The sequence below is a fragment of the Oxyura jamaicensis genome, chromosome 1 (assembly GCF_011077185.1).
Source record: "Oxyura jamaicensis isolate SHBP4307 breed ruddy duck chromosome 1, BPBGC_Ojam_1.0, whole genome shotgun sequence".
In the NCBI taxonomy this organism is placed as follows: Eukaryota; Metazoa; Chordata; class Aves; order Anseriformes; family Anatidae; genus Oxyura; species Oxyura jamaicensis.
Genome location: NC_048893.1, coordinates 68,450,317 through 68,476,050, shown reverse-complemented (window position 1 = coordinate 68,476,050; position 25,734 = coordinate 68,450,317). Strand labels below are relative to the sequence as shown.

At 38.0% G+C, this 25,734-nt stretch overlaps 1 protein-coding gene and 1 long non-coding RNA gene across 6 annotated transcripts in view; one reads left to right on the top strand and one right to left on the bottom strand.

Annotated features, from left to right (window-relative positions):
- CCDC91 (coiled-coil domain containing 91) overlaps positions 1 to 25,734 on the top strand; it is a 138,844-nt gene that overhangs the window by 19,889 nt on the left and 93,221 nt on the right. The window lies entirely within an intron of this gene.
- LOC118179194 lies at positions 18,953 to 21,753 on the bottom strand. Its single transcript, XR_004756392.1, has 3 exons — positions 21,743 to 21,753; positions 19,365 to 19,369; positions 18,953 to 19,088 (listed from the first exon to the last, which is right to left on the bottom strand). It is a non-coding gene; the product is annotated as an uncharacterized LOC118179194 (long non-coding RNA).

Genomic DNA, 25,734 nt, shown 5'->3' with positions numbered 1-25,734 from the left:
CTTCTTGTCTGTTTTTGTTCCTACTTGTATTTCCATGCTTGCTCCTGATGTTGCTAATGGATAAAGTCAGCCGTCCTTCTTTCCTTCTTTCCACCTTCAAATCTTCCTTTCTTATCCAGTACTGACAACTGGAGAGTAGAATTCTGCTTCTAGAATGGGTCCTTTCACAATCTGAGAGAAGAACAAATTGGGCTTTCTAAATTGTCCAGCCAGTATTCTTGTTGATGCAGGAATTCTGTCTGTTTTCAGCCAGCTTAAGAACTATGATATGTGGTCCATCACCTGTCCAGATTGTGAGTCGTCTCAGTGGCTGAAACACGTCACATTAGATTTGAAATGGACTTCTTTATTGAGAAATAGTCCTCTTCACGTTGACAACAGGAATGTTTCCAAGTCTATGTATTTGAGATAAACAAAGATGATCCCAAAGAGAAAGCTTCCTATTCTGGAACACCCCAGAACTGTACTGCAACAAACATTCATTTACTAAAGTAATTTCATGAAACAATTCTGCAGTAACAGGGTGAAATGGTCATGTTTACTAATGCTAGTTGGTCATATGATTAATAAATTTTGTAATCTGTGTTGGAAGATATAACTTTCTTTGGAGGCAAGTATTCCCAGTGTATTAATTCTCTGGTAAATGTAGTGTACCCCCATGCAACTAGACACGTTCTTAAGTTCTGATAAAGAGAACACTTTTTCTGTTTTGGAGGGTAGCTCTTTGGGGGGGGGCTGGAGGGGAAATCAAGTGAGAGAAGAAAACATCCAAGAATTTGTCTGTTGCCATTTTAAAGAACCTGTAATGATGTACAGCATGAGTCATGTTTTTTCTTCAAACTGCAGTTCACCTTTGAAATTCATTTTGTGATTATTCATGCTGCAAAGCCTATCTACTTTCCCGAGAACCTGATGAAGCAGTAGCTGGCAGATTTGCTTCTGATTGCAAGCTGAGTATACCTTGATAAAGTGCCTTACAACAAATGTGTAAACACTGTAATTGAAGAGAAAAAATTATTTGTGCTCCCTGCCCCCAACATCTCTATCTGAATTCAAAGGGAAAAGTTACTGTTTTCCTTAACTGAAACATGACAGTGTATAAGAATGCTTGAAGTTGGGGGGGGAGGAGTGAGAGTGCAATGGACCTTAACTATAGCCTGTTTTATGCTAAAGTTTCAGCTAGATTTTAAATAATTCCACCTTAACTTGAGTTCTGATAGGAAGAGGATGATGGAAAAGTACAGGCTCAAATGCATTCTCAGTATGGATTGGCCATAATTAAGCTGGTCAGCTGAAATCTGGAGATACACATTCTTCTGTTACTGGGAAGTTAGATTGTGAAACAGTTCCTCTTCTTGAGCTGGCTCTGAAGATTTAGGGGTGACTGACATACCTACACCATGTAACCAGGGAAAATACCTTACCGTTTTGCTGTCATTCCTGTTTCTGTACTGTTGAACTAGGTTAAACATAAATGCTTCTGTTCTTGAACACTTGCTGTGCTGATCCAGGTTAACAACTCTGATTTCAGTTTGTCCACACATAGACACTAGAAATGTCATCAATTTTAATATAATCTTCCTTGGATTTTAAATGGAAATTGAGTGTTTAATTTACATGACATACCACAAATCTCTTAAATTTAAAAATGTTAATGCTGTCTTGTATTTCTTAATGGAAACTGGAAACTTGCAGATAATTCAGAATCTTGGCCGGGAGTAAATAATATCCATTGTGACTGATACTGCTTATGATTGATGTTAGTGGTAAAGCACATATGAAAGCTACTTTAATTAATTAATAAATATCAGTATAAAAGTTAGTGACTCACAGAAAACATTTGATGGTATTTGACAGTTAAGTTAGTTACATTTTTTGCTATCATACTTTATCGGAAGCTCTTTGCTTGCCCTGTATATTAATTATCAGTTTGAAAACTACTGTTCTAAAAATAATTGTGATAAAGTAGAAATAATCCATCTAAAAGACTTTATTTAATTCAAATCATTGCACCTGAAGAGACCTGTTGAGTCATCTAGTTAGCTCAGCACAGTGTCCAATTGTGTTTTGAATATCTGCACAGATGGAATCTCCACAGTCTCAATGGACAACCTGCTGACCACTCTCACAGTAGAAAGGTTTTCTGATGTTCAAGCAGAATTTCCTGTACTTCAGGTTGTGCCCAGTGCTTATATCTTGTCACAAGGCACTACTGAGAATAGTCTGGCTCCTTCTTCATTCCTTCCCATCAGGTATTTATACACATTGATAAGATCCACCTTGACTTCTTCTCCAGGCTGAATAAGCTCTCTAAGCCTCTCATTGTATGATAGGTGCTCCAATCCCTTAATCATCTTTGCAGTTCTTTGCTGAGCTCATTCCAGTATGTTCATGTCTTGTACTGGGGTGCCTGGAACTGCGCGTAGTCCTCCAGATGTGACCTCAGCAGTGCTGAGCTGAGAGGAAGTACCATCTCCCTCAGCCTGCTGGCAACACTCCTAATGCATCCCAGGATACCATTGGTCATTCTTGCTGATGGCCATGTATTGCTGACTTGTGGTCAGCTTGTCCACCATGGCCCACAAGTTTCTTCTCTGCAAAGCTGTTTTCCAGCCCTTTGGTCCTTGGTGTGTTAATGCCCAGGTGCAGGACTTAGCGTTTCCTTTTGTTGAACTCCACAGGGTCCTCAAAAGGCTGAATGGCAGAATGATCAGAATGACACTCTTTCTGCTTTTGTGCCATCTACAGACTTGCTGAGGGTGCCCTCTACCTCATCATCTAGATCATTAAAGAGGAGTTCAGACAATATTGGTCCCCCAGTATCGGGGTATACCACTAGTGCCTTGTCTGCAGGTAGACTTTGTGCCACTGATCATAAGCACTGATGACTGAGCTCAAGCATTCAGCCAGTTTGTCCACCTCACTTTCCACTTATCTAACCTGTACTTTTTGAGCTTATCTAGGAGACTGACTAAAGCCTTGGTTCAAGTCCTTGGAAACCTTTGCTGGTTGCCATGATCTTTGAAAGATAATTAAGTAGCCTCAAAATGACATCAGTCAGCTCCCTCAGCACTTGTGGCTGCACCCAGTCTTGCACCATGGACTTCATAATGTTTAGTTTTAGTGTTCCATAGTCTGATCTGCTTCCATTGAGGGTTTAAGCCCTCCTTGCTGCAGACTTTCCCTAGAGTCTTAGGGACCAGTCTTAAGACATTGAGACAAGGCATTTTTTGTGTCTTTTGCCACCAGGGCCCCCTTCCCAACTCAGCAAAAGGTTTGTGTTTTTACTAGCCTTCCTCTTGATATTCATATATTTCTGGAGTATTTTTTTGTGTGTTTGTGTGGTTGTTGTTGCCCTTAACATCTCTTGCCAGGTTTAACTTTAAGTGGGCTTTGGCTTTCCTAACCCTATATCCCTATGTGCTGGGGACAGCATTTCTGTATTCTTTCTGGATCACCTGTCCCTGCTTCCACATCCTGAACACTTCCAGTGATTTTAGTGAGGAGCTCCTTGTTCATTCATGCAGGCTTCTTGCTGGCTTTGATTTCCTGCTTGTCGGGATGGACCATTCTTGATCTTGGAGGAGGTGATCCTTTAATAGGAATGAGGTCTCTTGGAGCCCATGTTTCTCATGAAATTCTTCTTAGGAGACGTCCCTAAGAGACCAAAGTCTACTCTTAAAGTCCAGTGTTGTGATCCTGCTTTTTGCCGTGTTCCCTCTTCTCTAGATCCTGCACTCCACCATCTCATGGTCATTGCAGTCAATGCTGCTGTGCATTTTCACATCCCCAAACAGTCCTTCTATGTTTGTATCAGACCCAGCAGAGCGCCTAAGAGACTGACACAGTCAGCTGTGTTAGAAAGTTGTCAGTGTGCTCCAAAATTCTTTTGGATTTCTCATGCCCTGCTGTGTTGTCCTTCCAGCAGATCCTGGGATGCTTAACATTCCCCATGAGGACCAGGGCCTGCAAATGTGAGGCTTCTTCCAGATATCTGAAGAAGGCCTCATCTACAGCAGGCAGATGCAGCCATGTCAGCTATGTTGGCTTGCCCACTAATCCTGACCCTGACAGTTCTTGACTGATCACCTCCCTCAAAACAGAGCTTAGTGCCTTCCAGCTGCTCTCTTACATCAAGGGCAACTCCTTCTTCTTGCCTTCCTGGCCTTTCCTTCCAATAGACTGCATTTATGATTCTGAAAAATTCAGCGCATTTATGATTCTGAAAAAGGTGTTTCACAGGAGATGGGAAACAGGTCTCAGAGGTAGGTGCTTTATGTGGCTGGAGTACTCAAACATTTATGTTTTCTTACAAAACTAATATATGACTTACATCCTGTTAAATACCATCTTCTAAGAAAATATTTAGGTTGGTTTTAGGTACAGACATGGAGGAGACAGAATACTAATAATGAAAAATAGATTTTAAAAAAATTATCTACTGTACCTGCAACTAAGCTTATAAATGAGATTCCTGGAAATTTTACAGGTCACAACAAGGTTTAAAATGGAACACTGAAAAATAGAGATTTCAGAAAAGGCACTTTTACAGATAGCAATGCATCATTTTGATGATCTGTTAAAGGTATTTATGGATATGGCAACAATACTATGCCCACTTCTTTTTCACGTGTGTGCCAGATACTTCACATATATTTCTCCACTTTTTTTTTTTTAATAAATTACTCTTGTTACTTTTCCTTCAGACACTCATTTTTATCCGGTCTCTATTAATCACTTGAATTGTTTCTTTTGGCCTGTATTTTTTTCCAGTTTTAGTGTCTTCATTTCTCAAAATTATTTTTGCAGACTATGAATAAAAGGACTTTATTCGTTTTAGGAAAAGATTCTTCTCCCTTGCCTTATGTTTTCTTTTTTTTTTTTTTTTTTTTCTCCTTCAAACTTAAATTCCTTTTTTTTTTTTTTTTGTAAATTATCTGAATTATTTTATTATCTTGTGGCTAGCTTGAAGAGTGAATATTAAGAATTAGCATGGTGGTTTATGGTGGTTTTCTTTTAGAAATTCTGTGTCTCTTATGGTATTGCATTGTTAGTTAACAGCTTTGAACACCCAACTTGCCTTGCACTGTATTCAGTTAGTCATATAGCTGCCTAGCGTTTTTTCACAATTAGGTACCTCTTTTGACTGTCTGGTTTTAAAGATATGCCAGGGATTGTGCTTAGACAAATTTAATTTTTCAAGGATGTAAGTAAGTAAAAATAACAACAAAGTCACATTATATATATTGTTTTGAGACCAAGGTTCCTGTCTTACCATTTTAAAACTGTCCTGGCCAGTTTTATGCTGCATCATAAATTTATTTGAATGAATTGACTAATATGTTGTATTTCTCAAGTCCATCACAGATAGTACACAAATGCATTCACAGTGAGTATGCTCAAGATGATTCTTTTTTTATCTGTTTAACCTGGGGATTCTAATTGAGACTGTTGTGAATGTCCAAAATATATTTAATTCACTGGCAAATTGGAGTTCATTAGCACCAATCTTATCAAGATTTTCACTAGATCTAGCGTTTGTAGAAATTTTATTTTGTTGGGAAAACATCATGAGAGTGTGCAAAATGTACTTAGAATTAAGACCTATGTAGAGTGGAACTACCGTGGTGGTTCTGTAAAGGCAATGCTTCTAGGTAGATTATCTGTTAATTGGCATGCACTTGGGAATTTTTTGGTACTTGATACGCATACGTGGGGAACAATACCAAAGCAACTCCACATCTCTGGATAAACTTGATATATACAAATACAAAACAAAATAAATATTGTTTTTATTCAATGTAAGTCATCTGATACTATTAGTGAAATTATCATGAGTACTTGAACATTGCTTTCAGTCAAAATACAAAATCTTACCCAATGTTAGTCAAAATCGTTAAATACTTTTACCAGCATTTTTGTTTTTCATGCTAATATAACTGGGAGAGATCGCGATATATAACAAACTTTAGGATATTTTGGGAACAATTTTAAAGCCTTGTCCCTTCCTTTATCTTTAACTGCTAAATCATATTTGTTTCAGTATTAATAAGTTTTGAAGTGTCACAGAATACACCTTATAATATTCGTAGAAATTTTGTTGCCTATTTTACCTATTAGACACCTCTTAATTTCCTTCAAACTGTATTACATTTTATGTATATTGCACATTCGATTCTGAATTAGTTTGGTTGAAATAACATTATTTGTCAAGTATTAAGTGACTGTATTTGTATAAATACATATTCTAACCTAAAATTCATATGCTGGAGGTTGATTACCATATAACTAAGAAAAACTCAGGTGACTTGCATAACAAAATTAATTTTACTAATGCATCTTTTATCTCTGTGAAACTTCCTTATTAATTATGCCGTTAAAATTAAGGTTCTTTTTTGCTTAGAGTAATGTAATTGCTGTGATTTTAATATGTAGGCAAAATGTACGGCATCTTAATTTTAACAGAGCTGTAAACTACTGCCAAGGTAGGTAAGAGGTCATTTCTGTCTAGTTCCTGATATCGAGAAAGTAGTTACAGTGGTAAAATATTAGTTACTGCAGTTATCACAATATAACATAAATACAGCAATTTCATGTCATCGTTTTAAAATTGCTGGCTGGTTATGAGAAACTTAATAAGGTTAAGGAGATGATGAAGAAAAGACATGGCAAAAGTCAGCTCTATACACCAACATAACTAGATTACACATCCAACTTTGTCTTTGAATAAAAATATATTTATAAAAAGTAGTTTTTTAAAATACGTTACACAGAATACTTTTGACTTTGCTTAAATAAAATCATATTGACACTAATTTCTTACTTCACTGCTACTGTTCTTAAAAAAAATCAAAATAAAAAACTTTGCTTCTGAGACTTGTGCATTTTTCCTCATTAAAGGCTTAAAATGACTAGAACAATGTGTGACATTTAAAGTAATCGTGTACTTAAACTACTGAGATTTTTTTTTACTTTTTCTAGCAGAAGAAGTGGAAACTAGAAAATCTGTTCTTAAACCTGAAGGATGTTGAGATACATTAATTGTCTAAACCAGACTTTCCTAGTTCTATAGAATTTCTTAAATATACCTGTTATTTACACTCAACAGACAATTTTTTTAGTTTTGTATTTGCATTATAAATTTAAGCATCCTCAAGAAAGTAATTGTTTAGGATGATCAGCATTTGTTTCCAGAAATAAATACCATAATGGAATTACACTTAAAAATTGTTAAGTGCAAGTCTGATTAATGATTAAAAAGTAAAACAAGATACTGAGGATAAAGGACTGAGAACAATTTTGAATTCCATCATGCATCATAATATTTTTCTGTACAATAAGTGCACGATTACTACCTGAAGTAAATGTAGTTAATTTTTATGTTGGGAGAACAGTCCAAGTGCAAGAACAGTGCAAGTTTCTGTGCTAGGTTTTCAAAGAGCTTAGTCTGAGTTTGAAATAAGTATATAGAAAGAAGTAAATGTGTCATTGCAAAACAAATTTCCATTCACCTGCTAGATAGTGTCTGAAATAGGTCTCAGTAGCTCAGGGGAAAGTTAAAAAGGGAAAACAGTTTGAGCTCATAAGCAAGAAGGAATGAAGAATATTCTGACCTCCCTTATATTCAGGCTGTGTAACCAGAAAAGTGTTTTTTTTTTTTTTTGTTTGTTTGTTTGTTTTTTTAATAATTGAAGAGCCTCCTTGTTAGTGCTGAAGAACGAAAGGAAATAGCTATTTCCATCTTCATGACCTAAACTGTAATTTCAGGCAGTGTTTCACTTTGTTGGCTGTTTTTGTGGCATTCTTTTGCAAAATAATAATAATAATACATCATCCTTTGGACTATTTAATCTTTGCTATTTAAAACTAATTGAAGTTCTATGATAATGTAATTTTTTCCAAGCATGACGGTATGTATCATTTGTTTCCATTGAGGAAAATTTCATGTCAAGTTCATACTATACCTTTTTTTTTTTTTTTTTTTTTTTTGTAGGAGGTAAAATTTTGATTTAAATTATCATGATGTTTTTTGCAGTGAGTTGTGCTAATGTGGTGGTTTTACCGTGCTAGGCAGCTGAACACCACAACCGCTCTCTCACTCCCCCTCCTCAGATGAGGAGGAGAAGAAGTAAAGAAAAGAACAACTCACGGGTTGAGATAAGGAAAATTTAATTAAAGAGAAAAAATATTATTAAGGAAATATTATTATTAATTAAGCTATTCAACTAAAGGGAAAAAAAGGGAAAGGGGAAAAGGGAGGGGGAAAGGGAATAAAAAACAAAGCAAGGAAAAGCTATGTGGAAGTGCGGAGGAAAGAAATTACTCTCTGCTTCCCACAAATGAATGATGCTTGACCACGTCCTTGAAGCAGAGCCTCAACGCACATAGCCGGTGTTCAGGAGGAGGACAGATGCAATGAGAGGCCACCTCTCCCCTCTTCTTCCTTTTTCCACCTTTTATTGCTGAGTGTGACATCATATGGTATGGAATATCCCTTTTAGGTCAGCTGCCCTGGTGATGTTTCTTTCTCACTTTTTTTTTTTTTTGCCCACCCCCTAGGAGGGTCAGAGAGAGTCCTGATGCTGTGCCAGCACTTCTCAGCAGCAGACACAACACCGGTGTGATACCACTGCTGTCCTAGCTACAAGTGCAGAGCGCAGCACTGTATGGGCTGCTGCAGGGAAAGTTAACATCCCAGCCAGACCCAGTACAGCTAAACACTTCAGATTGAAGATGCAAGAAATACTGTACTAGGGTATGATGAAAATTAACTGCTTCTAGGGAGATCTTGCTTTTCTTCCTTCCTTCCTTGTTTTCCAGCCTTTATCTGGTGTTCTTCAAAATTGTTATTACTTACATTAGTTATAGTGACTGTATTAAATGGGGAAAATTATTTAAGTCTTAATGAAATCTGACCAAAAATGCAGTGAACTTATCGTATGCTTGGAGAAAGGATATGTTACCTAACCAGTAACAAAGAACACAGGAGTAGTCTGAAGATACCGTATCTCATGAAAATATGCAAAAGCTCTCAAGAGTCTAGTGGCATTTGCCTCCCTTCTTACATCAAGGTACTCTCTTGGATATTCTTTTGGGAACAGAATATTTATTAAATAAAAACAGTAACTCTTATACATATATTCCTATAACAATTCCTATAACAAGTTAATTTCATAAATTTTCAACACATTCCTATTGTCACCACCAATTATGTCATCTTTTCAGATACCAGTCACTGCCATAGCTGATTAATTTTCCATTGCACAGTGGAAACCCAATAATATTTTTGAAGGAAGAAGTAATTTTTTAATTTGATTTTTGATATTTTGTATTTTTAATCTGTGCACTTTAAGTTTTTAAGTGTGGCCTCATGGATTTTAAATACCTTTACATATGCTTAATAAATCTGCATGCATCCAGTTGAGGAAGGCTGCATTTCAGAAGAATTTCCTTTTGCTTTTCAAAAACACTTTTAGCCAAAAGCCTTACTATAAGCAATGTCTGGGCCCCTCTGAAGAGGGGAGCTGCTCAGAGCAAGAACGTGTCTTAATCATGATTTTTCTCATCCGGATTAGCCAATTTGTGGGAGGTCTGACGTAGTCTAAAATACCAAGAAATTTCAAACAAAGTTATAATACAGCTAAAGCTTTTAGTCAAATTCAGTCCCAGTGCTACAGCCTTTAAAAATCTATGTTTTGATTTGTCTTATACAACAAAAAGTGTGAGCTTGTTTCTGCATCCCTGCCAGCTGGCTTGTAGAAAGGAACTGAGGCACTCTTGTGAAGGGGGGCATATGTATGGTCTTAGTTTGTAGCATTAGAGGAAGTGATATTTGTGTCCAAAATAGAATTCCTTTGCCTCTCCCTGTCACTTTTTCAGCAACAGGAAGATTCTTGCTGATATTGTTTTATCCTACTCCGGATTTTGTTGGGGAGAAGTATGATCTCTGCTTTGTGGTTTTTGAAATTACATGTTGAATAGATTAAGTGGAGCTGTGGGGAGAGTTCCTATTGTACCAAAGAAAGAACTTCAGGAGTGAGAAGGAGGAAAAGAGGGAGTGAGAGGGGAGAGCATAATATAGAGACAATATAATGGCAAAGTGACAACAATCTGTAGAGTGTGTTTTAGATACAGGAATGGAAAAGTCAGCTACTTCTTCAGTTATGTGTGCAAGTCTTGGAGGGAAGTGCAGTTCTCTATCCACAACAATGGGGGAAAGCAAGACTGTATTAGAAGACAGAAATTAGATATTAATCATGTTAATTTTGTTTGTCGCTTTATCTGTTCCTTGTTGGTGCAGGGGGAAAATTACTAGGAAGTTTTCTTTCAGTTCTTTCAAAGATTTTCTGTAATGGGAAAGTTCTTTGGATATATAACTGAAGTAAGTAGAAGTCTCAACTGAAGGCTAAATTTGACTTTTTTTTTTTTTCTAACATTGTCCCTAAATTTGTGTTTCATCCTTCAATTAATAGTCTGCTCTTAGCATTCAATCTTTCAGAAAGCCTATTACACAGAAGATTTGATATCGTTTCTCAAATAATCTTTGACAGTTTTGGTTTTGTCTTGATGTCATCTATTGTCAAGGATGTTGAATTTTATTTCTTGTATCTTCTGAAAAGCACATGTATATGTGCCTTTGTTTTCACTATAATTTTTAGAATTTTGAATGTTTTCCTGAATCCATTTGCCTTTTTGACAATTTCCATAATAGTATTGTTTTGTTTTGTTTTTTTAAGATGCATTAGGTGATGATACAGTTTCATGATCTGTAGTTGTTAAAATGTAGCAGGTCTGTGTGAGTAAAAAAAAAAAACAAAAAAAAAAACAACCAAACAAAACCCCCCACAAAACTATCAATGTAATAGCTTTTAGTTACCTCTAAGTAACATAATACAGTGTCAATCAGTGGCTTTTTCAGAATATGTTACAACTGATGTGTTCTGGTTTAATAAAAATATTTTTTGGTGATTTAAAGACTTTTCCTAGAGGAAGAGAATAGATGTGTTGGGGTACTTTGTGTGCCTGAATCTCTGGTATGGGTGATGGATATTCTTTCACTAGGAAGGCAAGGCAGAAAAGAGGCAAGGTTGTCATTTGTAAGAATTAACAGCATTAATCAACAGAATTAATACCATGGAGAATTGGAGGGGATGGATCACAGAGTTTAGGAGAGCTGAGTTTTAGTCAGATTATGAGAGATCTGGCTGATGTCACTCTGAGATCACTATCATTTCAGAGACCGAGGAAAGCCTGATTATAGGAGAAAGATAAGGATGGTTTGCAGATCTACAGGCTAGCCAGTCTGTTAGTCCTTGAAAAAAGTATGCAGCAACTGCCATTGGCAGCCATTTGGGGGTAGATGAAGAAGGTTGGAATAACGAAGGATTTACCAAAAATACTCTGCCTGATGAACCTTAATTGACTTCTGTGTCAAACCAATGAGATTATGAATGAGGGAAATACAGTGAACAATGTATATTGACCTGAGCATGAAGAACAGAAGGCTTAAGGGAAGCCTACAAGCAGATGTCCAATATCTACAAAGTTGTCAGAAAGATGGAACCAGGCAGGTTCTTTTGAGGTATATAGCAGGAGGACAAATGGTAATGGTCATAAATTCATAAATTGAAACATGGGAAGTTAGAACTTCATGTAAGGAAAAAAAAAAAAAAAAAGTTTGATGAAGGTAAACACTAGGATGTTTTAGCCAATGAGGTTACGTTGTGGTCTAACTCCAGCAGGCCACTAAGTTCCACACAGCTGCTTGGATACTCTCCTCAAATGGGATGTGGGGGGAGAACTGGAAAGGTAAAAGTGCAAGAACTCATGAGTTTAAATAGAGTATACTAGGTAAAGCAAAAGCAATGTTTGCAAGCAAAGCATTCATTTGCTACTTCCAATTAGAAAGCAGGTGTTCAGCCACTTCCAGAAAAGCAGGGCTTATCACACATAACGGTTTCCTGGGAAGACAAATGCCATTGCTCCAGATGTCCCCCTGCTTTCTCCTTCTTTACCCAGGCTTTTATTGCTGACCATGATGTTATTTGGTCTGGAATATCTTTTTGATCAGTTTGGGTCAGCTTTCATGGCTGCATCCCCTTCCAGCTTCTTGTGTGCCCCCAGCCTCCTCTCTAGCAGGGCAGCATGAGAAGCAGGAAAGTCCTTGGATCTGTGTAAGCACTGCTCTGTTAGCAGCTAAAAAACATGGTGTATCATCACCGCTGTTTTCTTCAAAAATCCAAAACACAGCATTGTGTGAACCTCTATGAAGAAAATTAACCTTATCCCAGCCAAAACCATGACAGGTTATAGAATCTCAGTCCTTAGAGGTTTTCAAGATCCAACTAAACAAACTGGTCTGAATTCAGTGTTGATATTGCTTTGAGTAGGAGGCACAACTTGATGACCTCAGGAGGTCCCTTCCAACCTGAATGATTGTGTGATTTTATGATTTAATTCTGTGGTTATAAATTGAGAAAAATAAATATCCCACTCCTAATCAGTAAAGTCAGACTGAGAATAACTCAGATCCAGAGGATACTCCACAGGCTAAATCATTTGGAATATTTTACTCCAATTTGGCCTATCTCATTGCCAGAAAACAGACCTTAGTAAACAAGGGCAGGGCAAGGGATGTCCGAAGCAGAAGTCTAATTAATGTAGTATTTGTAGTTTTATACTGATCAGAACTTAAATCACAGTTGCATGGAATATAACATTTTTGTGTTTGGAAATGCATTTGCCCTGTTACAATAGGAATTCATGCTATGCAATGTATTATGTTTAATGTGAGGTTTTATAGTAAATGAAATATAGTCATCCAGAATGTAGAACTGCATATGTTCTATAAGATACACAACAAAAACTAAGAAGGACTTGTTGTAAGATCTGTGTATTTGTGACTTGTGTATGTTTTTCTGGACTGTGAGAGAGGCTTCCTTCCAGCTGGGATTTTTTTCTGAGGTTAGGCAACAAACCCTTTTCTTCAGAAACCAAAGTAGTACTGTTCTTGCATTTTAAAATGTGGGAAAATAAATTAGTTCTGTATCAAGTTCCTTGATTAACTACTTGTTTTTAGTGAAGGTGTATCTTTTGTATCTCTCTTTTTTTTTTTTTTTTTTTTTTTTCTACATGCTTAAATTATTTAGCAATTTCTGAGGTATGTATAACAAATAAACCTAGGTGTTGATAATTTGATAGCAGTTCTCTGGATGCAAAGGAAATGTTGAAGTTGCAGATGCAGTTTGTGTTCTGGTTTGGGCAATCTGACCTAAGTGTCAGGTGTTCTATTTCATTTCATAAACCTCTTTTCTTTTGAACAACATAGTCAAGAGGAGTTTATCTTGCAGATTGTCAGCTGAAGGCCTTGCTGTCGTCTTTCTTGGCATCATCCCAAACTTCTTGATTTGATGCTTAGTTTCCCAGGCAGTTCTTCATTCTGTCTTCTGATCTAAATTCTTGTCACCTTTCTGATGGAACAACTACTATAGCTTGAGGGAGGTGATGGTTTTTTATGTCTCTGGTTCTCCTGCAAGATAAGTTACTTTGTTCAATTTACACATCATACCTTTCATCAGTTGTATTCAGATTTTCAAACATTGGTTCTGTTTTTGAGGATGCAAGGGGATTTGTGTACTTCAGTATCAAATTCCTAATGCAATTACTTCTTCACAAAAAGAAGAGATGATGTAGTTTGCATTTTTTTTTTTTTCTGTTGTTACTTGGGATCTCTAGAAGCTGCTCTATTTACACTGTCTACTTCTATCTTTCATGGCAGAAATTAATCTTCATTGAGTGTTGTCTTCAGCTTATTGTTTTGGACAATAATTTGCCTGAGCAATAATGAATTTGATTAGACAGTATTATTTGTACTGAAATAAAATGTGGAAAGAGGCAGGGTTAGGGAGAGGGAAGGCACCTGTATCACTGAATAACTATGGCAGGCACTTTGTGTTGGAGCTGCTTTGCTGCTCCAACTTTGTTGGGAAAATTGCTTTTGATTGATTGGTTTTCAAGTAACATGTCTGATTTTTAAATAGAGTTTGGAAGACTAAGATCATTCCAAGTTGGACAAGTAGTTAAGACTGGAAGAAGAGGTCCTTACTGTCACCATTGTTCTTTCCTGAAATTTTTATCAAGGTTATGATGACATCTGCCAGCTCCCTCAGCACTCATGTGTGCATCTAGTCAGGGCACATGGACTTAAGTATGTCCAATTTGCTTAAGGGTTCCCTGACTTGACCTTCTAACGCTAAGGGTGAGTCCTCTGTTCTTCAGTCCAGCCTTTTCCATAACCTGTGTGACAAGATCCACTCCTTCAGCAGTAGGCCCGCATTTTCTCTGGTCTTCCTTTTGTCATCTTTGTACTTAGAAAAGCCATTCTTGTTGCCTTTGATATCCCTTGCCAAATTCATTTGCAGTTTGGTTTTTCTGAATTTCATCCCTGGATGTTCGGATAATGTCTCTGTACTCCTCCCAGGTTACTTGTCCTTGCTTCCAACCTCTGTATGCTTCCTTTTTGTTTTTGAGTAATACCAGCCTTACTATTTGCAGACTGACACAAAGGCAACATTGAGTACCTCAGTCTTTTCTGTCCCATGTAATCAGCTTTTTCTTTTGTCAGTTTCCCTGGGTTTGTTCTCCTGTTTGCTCTTTCTTCTTTCCTTTCTCTGAATATTATGTCCCATAATCTAGGTAAGGTGGGGAAGCAGCAAAGCATCAGTGGCATAAGATGCCCTGGCACAGCTGTAGCTCTATTACCAAGAATCTGCATCTTATATATGTAATATACAGATTATATATTAGATCTATATGTAATATTTTAGAAACCTGATGGCAGTCACAGAAGACTTCCTGAACCAAATCATTTACCATATACCGTTTTTCTAGCAAAATATTCATTAATGCTAAGAACATTTAGTTATCAAATTAATGAACAAGTTCTGATTGCTACTTAGATCTCTTCTGACTTTTCTTGGTTAATGTCTGCAGTGGAGAGTCTCTATATCCTATGGAATAAATGAGCAGTTATATGCTGTAGTTTTTTTTTGTTGTTGTTGTTGTTGTTTTTTTTTTTTTTTTGTGCAATATTAATGTATTAAATGTAGCAGAGTAAAGATCCATGGTATATACTGCAGATGCTTGAAGAGTTGTTACAGATGCTGTGGGGACTATAATTACGTCTTAGTTCTGGGTATGCTCAAGCTCTCCTGTACTATTTCCTTTACATATTTTTTCACATACAATCATTCATAATGTCTCCCAGCAGACTGGTCCATTCACACTCACTCAGCTCCAGCTTGGATCATTTCAAACTAAGCAGGAAGTGTCCTCATGACATGAAATTTTGTTTGTTACCTCACTGCATTATTCATTTCAAACTCTTGTCATTGTATACTCCAGGTAGCAATAATATTTGCTTGTATAAAATAAATGATAGTATCTCATTGGTTCCTGAACTTAAATACTTAAATACTGCATGCTCTGTTGGTAATATCTGAAAATCTGAAATCTTCCCTTCCTTACTATAAAAATATTTGCTCTTATATTGTTAAGTTTTCATCTGTGTCTTTCACCAGGAAACTGACAATATGACCAAACTGAAGATATTTACTTTACTATAGACCTGAAGGCAATCCTGTATCTTAGGTCTGGATAACTCACATTATTTCAGACAAATAGAAATAGTGACCAATCTGTATCTTATATACAATAACACACTGTAGTGTGTATGTTAATGAGACATTGTGGATTGATTCTCATCATGTTTAACTCATTTTTTTCAGTGATTTAGTTCTGTTGTACTCAATATATATATGTATATTTTGGCCTGTGCTTGGGTTGTTGAGAAGTTACCGGTTTATTAACAGAATAATTATGACACTAAATGTTGTTTGTTAGTTTTAAAAATGATGATTTGGATTAAAACAGTTGATAACTTGTGTGGAGAGGGAAAAGGTGTAATGGAGGAATTGAGTCTAATATGAAGATTCTTAATGATTTAATAGTATACAGAAAAACTGTGAAAGACAGATTTGAAATTTGCTTTCTAATTTATTTGCATGTAAGGAATTATGGTTTGCCTTTTTGAGTTCATACAAAAATTAGAAGGGAAGAAAGAGTATCACTTTCAAAGATGTTGGGTTGAACTTGCAGGTAATTCTGGAGATAAAAATCCTTACAGAAGCTGTGCAGTTAGCATGAACTCAGATAACTGGCTTGCACATTATACACAGTAATGTAAGAGTGTTAAAAGGTGTTAAAAATATCTGCAGAGTTAAAATGGGTACTTGTGTTAACTAACCATTTTATTGGCCTGTTTTTACTGATGGGTTTTTCTTTAAACAGGATTTATGAATAAATGTAAAATGCAAGAAGCACATAATATTGGTTGATCCCAAAACAAAGGATTTTATTTCTATGGATCATATTTGATTAGTGAAAATAAGCAAAAAAATGAGGTATTTACCTGAATTGATTTTATTTTATCCATCACTTTTCCCCTCTATAAATGCAATCTCATGGTACTGCTGTGTGATACTGGCCATGTATTACTGCTGTGTTTTGTATTACAAATTATTACTGATAAGATGAAGAATTCATTTGCTCTGATCACAAGAGAAAAATCCGTGGGGGAAAAATACCACTGAAGAAAATGTCACAAATTTTACAGACATGATAAAAATAATTTCTTCAGTTAAAAAAAAAAAAAAAAAAAAAAAAAAAGCCTGGTGTTGTGTTTGTGTGTTGGTTATGCCCACTATAGAACTGAGATCATGAAATTATTTGGGTGTTTACTCTTCTGGGGCAATACTATGATACAAAGTATTGATTTTGAATTGTGTGAATTTGATGTGCAACCATTTGCTGCATTTTCAGGTGGCATTTGCAGTAGCAAGTCCTTCTGATGCTATTTTTGATATGTCAGGAACATTAGCACAATATTTTTCTAAGCATCCACTTTTCATGAATTATGATTGTTTTGAATTAAATGAGAAGAAAGTGTGACTATTTCTTCTTTCCTTCTCCAGTACAGTTCTACTTATTGCTATTAAAGTGTGGAAAGTGTGCTGGCATGCCACAATGAAAAGTTAGAAGGGAATTTGTGCAGAGTTGGTGGGTTGCATGCCCTTACCCCAACAATTCAAGACAGTCTGCCTCTTAAAAGGGTAGCAGAAAATACATAAATTTCGGTGTAATTAGAATTAAACTGAATCAGTTTGAGGTTTCCTTTTTGTACCCTCCCTGCAATGGATCTAACACATCGTCTTACTGTGGATCTTACATAGTACCCTTTTGGGAGGTTTTATCCTCACCCTTCTCAGTACTTGCAAACGTCCAACATATTGACAGAAAAGCAGGGTATGTTAAGAACGCTCTTTAAATTATTTATGCCAACGATGATTCACTTAGATGGAAATGATTTAGGAAATAATTCAGCTAAAAAGATCTAAAAGAAGTGCTAATGCAGTTGTCAGTTAGCAACAAGCAGCTGGAAGTTGGGTGGCCAAAACCCATCCTTGCTGTCACAGTAATTTCAGGATGTCTCTCTGCCCTTTGACACCTCTCAGAAGCTCACCAGGCATTCTGATCAGTCTGATCTACAGTAGTTTGATTCACAAGGGCCTACCGAAAGAAAAAGAGCCTGGAGTCACTTGGCTTTAGATCGTAAGAAAACGTCCCAAGTTCAATCCCATTTTCTTATTGTCATCATTAAAGCTTTATTTGGTCTATTCCTGAAGGCCTGTGTATTTTTAACACTAAAGCACGTGTTGTCTTATGCATATATTCTGCATGGATGGGCGGGGAGCTCCTTGCAATGCTCAGATAGAAGAAGGAAGTTTACAGCATGTGAAAAAAGGGACAGACCACTTGGAAGGAATATAGGGACACTGTTAGAGTATGCAGGGATGCAACAAGGAAGGCCAAGGCCCATCTGGAATTAAATCTGGCAAGGGATTTCAAAGACAATAAGAAGGATTTCTTCAAATACATCAGTAGAAAAAGGAAGACCGGGGAAAATGTAGGTCGGCTGCTGAATGAGGCAGGTGCCCTGGTGACAAAGGTATACAGAGAAGGCAGAGTTGCTGAATGTCTTTTTTGCTTCAGTCTTTACCACTAAGATCAGCCCTCAGGAATCTCAGACCCTGGAGACAAAGAGAGGAAGTCTGGAGAAAGGAGGACATGCCCTTGGTCAAAGATTATCGGATCAGAGATCATTTAAGCAAACTTGATTTCGACAAATCCAAAGGTCGTGATGGAATGCACCCACAGGTGCTGAGGGAGCTGGCCAGTGTTATTGCTAGGCCACTCTCCATCATCTTCGAAAGGTCGTGGAGAATAGGAGAGGTGCCTGAGGACTGGAAGAAAGCCAGTGTCATGATAGTCTTCAAAAAGGGGCAAGAAGGAAGATCCGGACAACTGCAGGCCAGTCAGCCTCACCTCCATCCCTGGAAAGGTGATGGAACAGCTCTTCATGGAGGCCATCTCCAAGCATGTGGAAGATAAGGTGATCGGGAGTAGTCAGCATGGATTCACCAAGGGGAAATCATGGCCTTCTATGATGAGATGACTAGCTGGGAAGATGAGAGAAGAGTGGTGTCTGTGGTCTACCTTGACTTCAGCAAGGCTTTTGACACTGTCTCCCATAACATCCTCATAAACAAGCTCAGGAAGCGTGGCATAGATGAGTGGTTGGTGAGGTGGATTGAGAACTGGCTGGATGGCAGAGCTCAGAGCATTGAGCTCAGTGGTGCAGTCTAACTGGGGACCTGTAGCTAGTGGTGTCCCCAAGGGGTCAGTACTGGGTCCAGTCTTGTTCAACTTACTCATCAACAACCTGGAACAGAGTGTACCCTCAGCAAGTTTAATGAGGACACAAAGCTGGGAGGAGTGGCTGGTACCCCAGAGGGCTGTGCTGCCATTCAGAGACACCTCACCAGGCTGGTGGGATGGGCTGAGAGGAACTTCATGAAGTTCAACAAGGTAAGTGCAGGGTCCTGCACCTCAGGAGAAATAACCCCAAGGACCAATGCAGGCTGGGAGCTGACCTGCTGGAGAGCAGCTCTGCAGAGAGGGGCCTGGGAGTCCTGGTGGACAGCAAGCTGACCATGGGCCAGCAATGTGCCCTTGTGGCCAAGAAGGCCAACGTATCCTGGGGCGCATTTGGAAGAGTGTTGCCAGCAGGTCAAGGGAGGTGATCCTCACCCTCTGATCAGCCCTGGTGAGGCCTCAGCTGGAGTATTGTGTCCAGTTCTGGGCTCCCCAGTACAAGAGGGACATGGAGCTACTGGAGTGAGTTCAGAGGAGTTCTAAGATTATTAGAGGACTGGAGCATCTGTCATAAGAGAACAGCCTGAGAGAACTGGGTCTGTTCAGCCTGGAAAAGAGAAGACTGAGGGGAGACCTCATCAATGTATACAGATATCTAAAGGAAAGGTGTCAAGAGATGTCACTCTTTTCAGTGGTGCACAGCGACAGGACAAGAGGCAGCAGGCACAAACTGAAGGATGGGAAGTTCCAGCTGAATATGAGGGGCATTTCTTTACTGTGAGGTGACAGAGCACTGGGACAGGTTTCCCAGAGAAGTTGTGGAGTCTCCTTCTCTGGAGATATTCAAAGCCTACCTGGATGCTATCCTGCGCAGTGTGCTCTAGGTAATCCTCTTTGGCAGGGGGGTTAGACTGGGTGATCTTCAGAGGTCCATTCTAACCTTGGCCATTCTGTGAAAATTCTGTCCAATATGAAATCTGAATATTACATCTTAATTTCAGATCTACACTATTTAGAATTTTTAGAGTTTTCTTTTTCTTTCTTACATCTAGAGTATTAATTTTTTAACTTGGCCTCACCTTGAGTACTGTGTGCAGTTCCGGGTACAACAGTACAAAAAGGATGTGAAACTATTGGAGAGTGTCCAGAGAAGGGCTACAAAGATGGTGAAAGGCCTAGAGGGGAAGCGGTTGAGGTCACTTGGCCTGTTCAGCCTGGAAAAGAGGAAGCTGAGGGGAGACCTCATCGCAGTCACAGCTTCCTCGCTGTCCTGGTTTCAGTTAGGACAGAGTTAATTTTCCTCCTAGTAGCTGGTAGGGTGCTATGTTTTGGATTAGGATGAGAAGAGTGCTGATAACTTGCTGATTTTTTAATTGTTGCAGAGCAGTGCTTACACCAAGCCAAGGACTTTTCAGCTTCTCGCTCTGTCCTGCCAGTGGGCAGGCTAGGGGTGCAGCAAAAGCTGGGAGGGGACAGACCCAGGACAGCTGACCCAAACTGACCAAAGGGGTATTCCATGCCATCTGACGGCATGCTAAACAATATATAGGGGTGGCTAGCCGGGGTGGGGGGCCGGCTGCTCGGGGTTGGGCTGGGCATCGGTCAGCGGGTGGTGAGCAATTGCATTGTGCATCACTTGTTTTGTAAATATTATTATTACTATTATTATTATTTCCTATCTTAATAAACTGTCTTTATCTCAGCTCACAGGCTTCACTTTCCTGTTTCTCTCCCCCATCCCAGAGAGGGAGGGGGAGCGAATGACTGCGTGGTGTTTAGCTGCCAGCCAGGATAAACCACAACACTCATGAGGGGGAGTGGAGGGGCAGTCACCAATCTTTTCTCTTTAGTAGGAAGTGATAGGACCCGTGGGAATGGGGTCAAGCTGCGACGGGAGGTTCAGGCTGGATATCAGGAAGAGGTTTTTCACCGAGAGGGATGTCGCACACTAGAACAGGCTCCCCAAGGACACAGCACCAAGACTGTCAGAGTTTAAGAAGTGTTTGGACTGTGCACTTAGTCTTATGGTCTGAGTTTCTGGGTGGACCTGTGTGGAGCCAGAAGTTGGACTCGATGATCCTTCTGGGTCCCTTCTAACTTGGGATATTCTATGATTCTATGAATTTTAAGAGTAGTTACGTACATTATCATTGCTTGTCAAATGAATATGCTGTTCTTCTTTGAATGTTTCCCTGGTGTTCAGAGCCAAAGCATGAAACTCAGGAACTTTGGTGCATCTCCATTGTTAGATGGTAAATCAATAAATATAATTCCAGAATGAATTCTTTAAAGTGATCTTTTGTGGCCTTATTAGATAGTACATGGAACAAATGCACATCCCATTGAGTGATAAAAAGATTTTGAATTGATATTTTACAGACTTGCAGAAGTGATCTTAAGAAAGAAATGAAAGTCACTCTTGCAAATGGGCACGTAAAGCAGGCACTGTTGCGTAGCATTTACATCAAACTTCATCAGATTGTATGAAGCCCTTAGTTGGAAGCAATATGACTATAGGAACTTAAACTTAAACGAGAATGTACTTTCATTCTCTCTTCTGACTTCCACAGGCATAGTTTTGTTTGTGTCAGCTCTAGCAATCTGATTCCTTACTATTAGTTCTTTACTAATGATTAATTTCCTTTACTTTAGGGAATATTTAAAGTAGATACACTAGTGTTGGATGGGATCTTCATGTTTATGGTTATACCTCTGTTTTCATAGTTGAACCCATTTGGCTTGTGACTTTGGACAAACTACTAATTCTGAAAAACTTGAGAAATGTATTGTAAGAAGACAGACTAAATTTTTTGCTTTGCACCTTGATTTGCCCAACAATGCCAATGAGGGGTACTGTATTGACAGGAGCAGCCATAAATATGACTTGGCCCTAATGGGAACAATACTGACAGAAAATATCTGCTAAAACGCTAGCAGAAGAAAATGCCTTCCAGTCTGAAGATTTCTTGACCCATGAACCAGGAGTATATTTGGAAGGTACCACTTGCCTCCTGAGGTGCAGCTGAGTACCTAAGAAATGGGGACATCCTGAGGATACCATCCATAAAGGTACAAATAAGGAACTGGAACAGCAATTTACCATCTGAAAAGCAGAAAATAGTCTGGGAAAAGTAAAAACGTTTTGTCTGAGAGAATAGGAAACCTCATCTATTGGTTCTCTTGGGTGAAACAAATTAGCAGCATCTGTTGGCTGCTCTAAGAGGTGGTAACCTATGCCCTCTTATGTCTCAGAGATATAAAAATTGCTGTTTTTCTGTCCAGAATGGACAGAATGCCCTGTTGTGCTGTACAAATTTCCCTTTCCTATAGGACATTGTAAACAAATTTTACCTTTGCTGTGGAGGCCTGTCTCCAAACTGTGTAGTGCAGATTATATTTGAAGTGAAACTTTGTTATTTGTTTGCTCCTGAGCCTATTTCTGATTATCTGTCTCTCCTGAGAGTTTTTTTGCTGTTGTTGTTTTGTTTTTTTCTTTTTTTTCTTTTGTAATTAGACCATTTTGAGGTCAGTATTTTATAATTAGATCCCTTTGAGGTTTATTTAGCATTGCCCTTCCCTCCCACCTCCACTTCTGAGAACAGTTTGATGCGATATCAGTGGTTTTATTAAAGTTGTATTTATGTACATAGTCTGCCATAAGTAGTCAATATTTATAACCTGTCATAAGTGTAGTTGATATAGTATTGATAACTTCACAGTCCATAGGTATATTCAGTACAATAGTGTTGATAACTTGTTGAACCTATGCTAATCTGTCTTTGCTACTATATTACTATTTTTTACTGTGTCTCATTGCCTTCATACCTTTTAATTGCCATTACTATTAATCTGTACTATTCCCCAGATATCTACTACATATAAAAATTCGCTTTCTGGTAATGTTGTAATAGCTTTTTATCTATATACAATGCTTGCCTTTTTAATCATGGTGTATTTGCTAGTGGTAATTTGTGGTAACCTGTGATAAACAGACAAGAAATCTTCAGTGTCTTTGTTATTTATGGAATCTTAAAAAAACACTGTTGCAATCTCTATGCAACCACAAGCTAGGTAACTCTTTATATTATGATAACTTTTTACTGGAATGAAATATGTTACCGTGCTGGTCAACATACTTGATCCACTGTGTCTCACTGTGTAGTGGCAAGGTTTTGGTAGCAGGGGGCCATAGGGGTGGCTTCTGTGAGAAAAATCTAGAAGCTGCCACATGTTAGGTAAGGGCCCCACTGCTGACCAGAGTTGAGCCAATAAGTGATGTTGTTTTGTGCCTCTGTGAGGGCATATTTAAACAGGGAAAAAACAACACAAAACAAAACAAAAACAAAACAAAACAAAAAAAAAAAAACACTGCGCCACACAGTAGCTGGGAGAGTGAGAGGAGTGAGGAACAGCCTTGCAAGCACCAAGGTCAGTGAAGAGAGGTGCTCCAGGCACCATAGCTGAAGTCCCCTGCAGCCTGTGGTGAGGACCATGGTGAAGCAGGCTGTCCCCCTGCAGCCCATGGAGTACCACGGTGGAGTAGGGTTCCACGCTGCAGCCTATGGAGGAGACCACAGTGGAGCAGGTGAACCTGCACCGATGGAGGCTGCAGCCTGTGGAAGACTCCTGCTAGAGCAGATTCCAGATTGGACCTATAGCCCGCAGAGAGGAGCCCACGCAGGAGCAGGTGACCCAGGTTGGAGCAGTTTGTTCTTGATAGATGGACCCCGTGGAATGGACCCATATCTGGAGCAGTTCTTGAAGAGCTGCTGCCTGTGGGAAGCCCATGCTGGATCAGTTCGGGAAGGACGGCATCCCGTGGGAGGGACCCCACAGCACAGGGGACGAGTGATCAAGAAGGATTAGCGTAGAAGAAGCGCTATAGACTGACGATAGCCACCGTTCCCCCACACTGCTTGGGGGAGGAAGTAGAAGAGGGCGGAGGAGGGGAAGGTGCTTTTGATATCTTTCCTTTGTTTCTCACTTCTCTAGCTTGTTAGTCTAGCTTGTTAGGCAGTAAGTCTTACTATCTCCCTATGCTGAGTCTGTTTTGCCTGTCACGATAATTGTTGCGTGATCTCCCCGTCCTTGTCTCAACCCTTGAGCCCTTTTCATCGTATTTTCTCCCTGTTCCTCTTTGAGTAGGGGGAGTGATAGAGTGGTTGTGGTGGAGCTCGGCCAACCACCTGAGTAAAACCACCACACACTGTTTCATTTAAAGTAGTTCTGACAGATCTTTAACAGAAATCTTATTGCTATATCTGTTCTCATTTAAAGGCTTTTCTCAGCAAGGAATGCTTTCTCTTTCAGTATTTTTTCTGTTTGAACACATAGTGAAAATGAATATCCTCATTCTATAGAATTCTTTTTATCATATTTTTGAATCCTTGTTATGCTTTTTTAGTACTTACTGTACTAAACTTTAGTACTTACTGTACTAAACTTTTTTTTTGTACTTACTTTAGTACTCTCCTTTCTTTTTTTTTTTTTTTTTTTTTCTGTACACTTTTCACAGTGAGCTTATTTCACTGTGACGTGGAGCTCTGGAGTTAAACACTCGATCATATTTTTCTCTTCAACCAATTTTGTAGAATTATTCTGTAAAAAATATGACCATCTCAGCATTTTTTAATGCAAAACATCTAAGTTTACTTGCTTACGGTGTCAGTGATATTTATGTATCTCAATGCGATTAAACTAATGTATGCAGATGTTGTTGTGTATTGTGTATTGTTATTCAAAGTAATACTTTGTTTATTTACACTTCAAAATATTTCCATCTTTTGTTTTTCTGCTTCATTTCAGTTGTTCTTGCAGGGCTTCACAAACAAACAAAACCGTTTTATTCAAGAAAATCTGAATGTTTCATTTTATTGGGCCAATAATAGGTATATATAATTTAATATAATAATTTCAGACTTTTTGCAAAGATGGCCCTTTCAGTAGAAACTAACTGAATAACTGAGCAAAAGTTTCTAATCAAATTTAGTGGAGTTACAGACTGGTGAATTTGTTCTTAATGGTGTTATATGAGCTTTCATAATGAAATTGAACATGTTTTGTTTGATACTCATTTTTTTTTGTTTTACTTTGAACATGGAACTCTTAGAAAACAAATAATTTTATTCATTTCAACTTGAATTTCATTCAAAAACAATAGATCTGTGGTGCAAGTTCTGTATGGTGTTGCTCTGTGATCTCTGCAATATAAGTTTCATGATGTCTTTGTTTTAAATCACATTGGAAAACTGGTGAAGAAAACACATCATCTACAGTACAGTCTGATTTAAGAAAAGATCACTCAACTGAAGAATGAGGGAGGAGGGAAAGTTTTTCATAGTTTTACTTATTGATGATTTGAAAAAGCATTGCTGCTCATAGATAATTAAATGCTGAGAATTTAATGAAGTGTTCACATTGCAGACATTGTAAACCATAGGAGAAGCATTTTTATATAAAGGTAAAAAAAAAAGAATGTTTCTGTCCACAGATATTTTTACATACTGCTGTGGCTAAAATAAAAGAGTTTTATTTGAAAACCATATTCAGAATGCCTTATGCAAGACTTCCTAAGAACTTTAAGAATTAAAAAAGATGAAAAGATAGAAAAAGATGTGTTGAGCAGGAGAAGGGTTCTGAGAAAGCTGAATCTAATAATCAAAACATTGAAATGTATTAGTAACCTAGTCAGTAGGTAACGTTACAGCAACATTTTAAAGTCACAATCTTTTTTTTTATCTTTACTAAGAGAGTGCTTCAGAAGTTCTACCATTCACAGATGTACCCCCCCAAAAAAAACACACACACAAAAAAAAAAACAACCACAGAAAAATCAGAGAAACAAAATGAAAAAAAAAATAAAGAAAAGAAAACAGAGAACCATTTAGAATGATCTGTGAAGTACTAAAGTTAAATTAAGAAATAAAAAATGTTTAATATTCAGAACAAGTTGAACTGAGCATA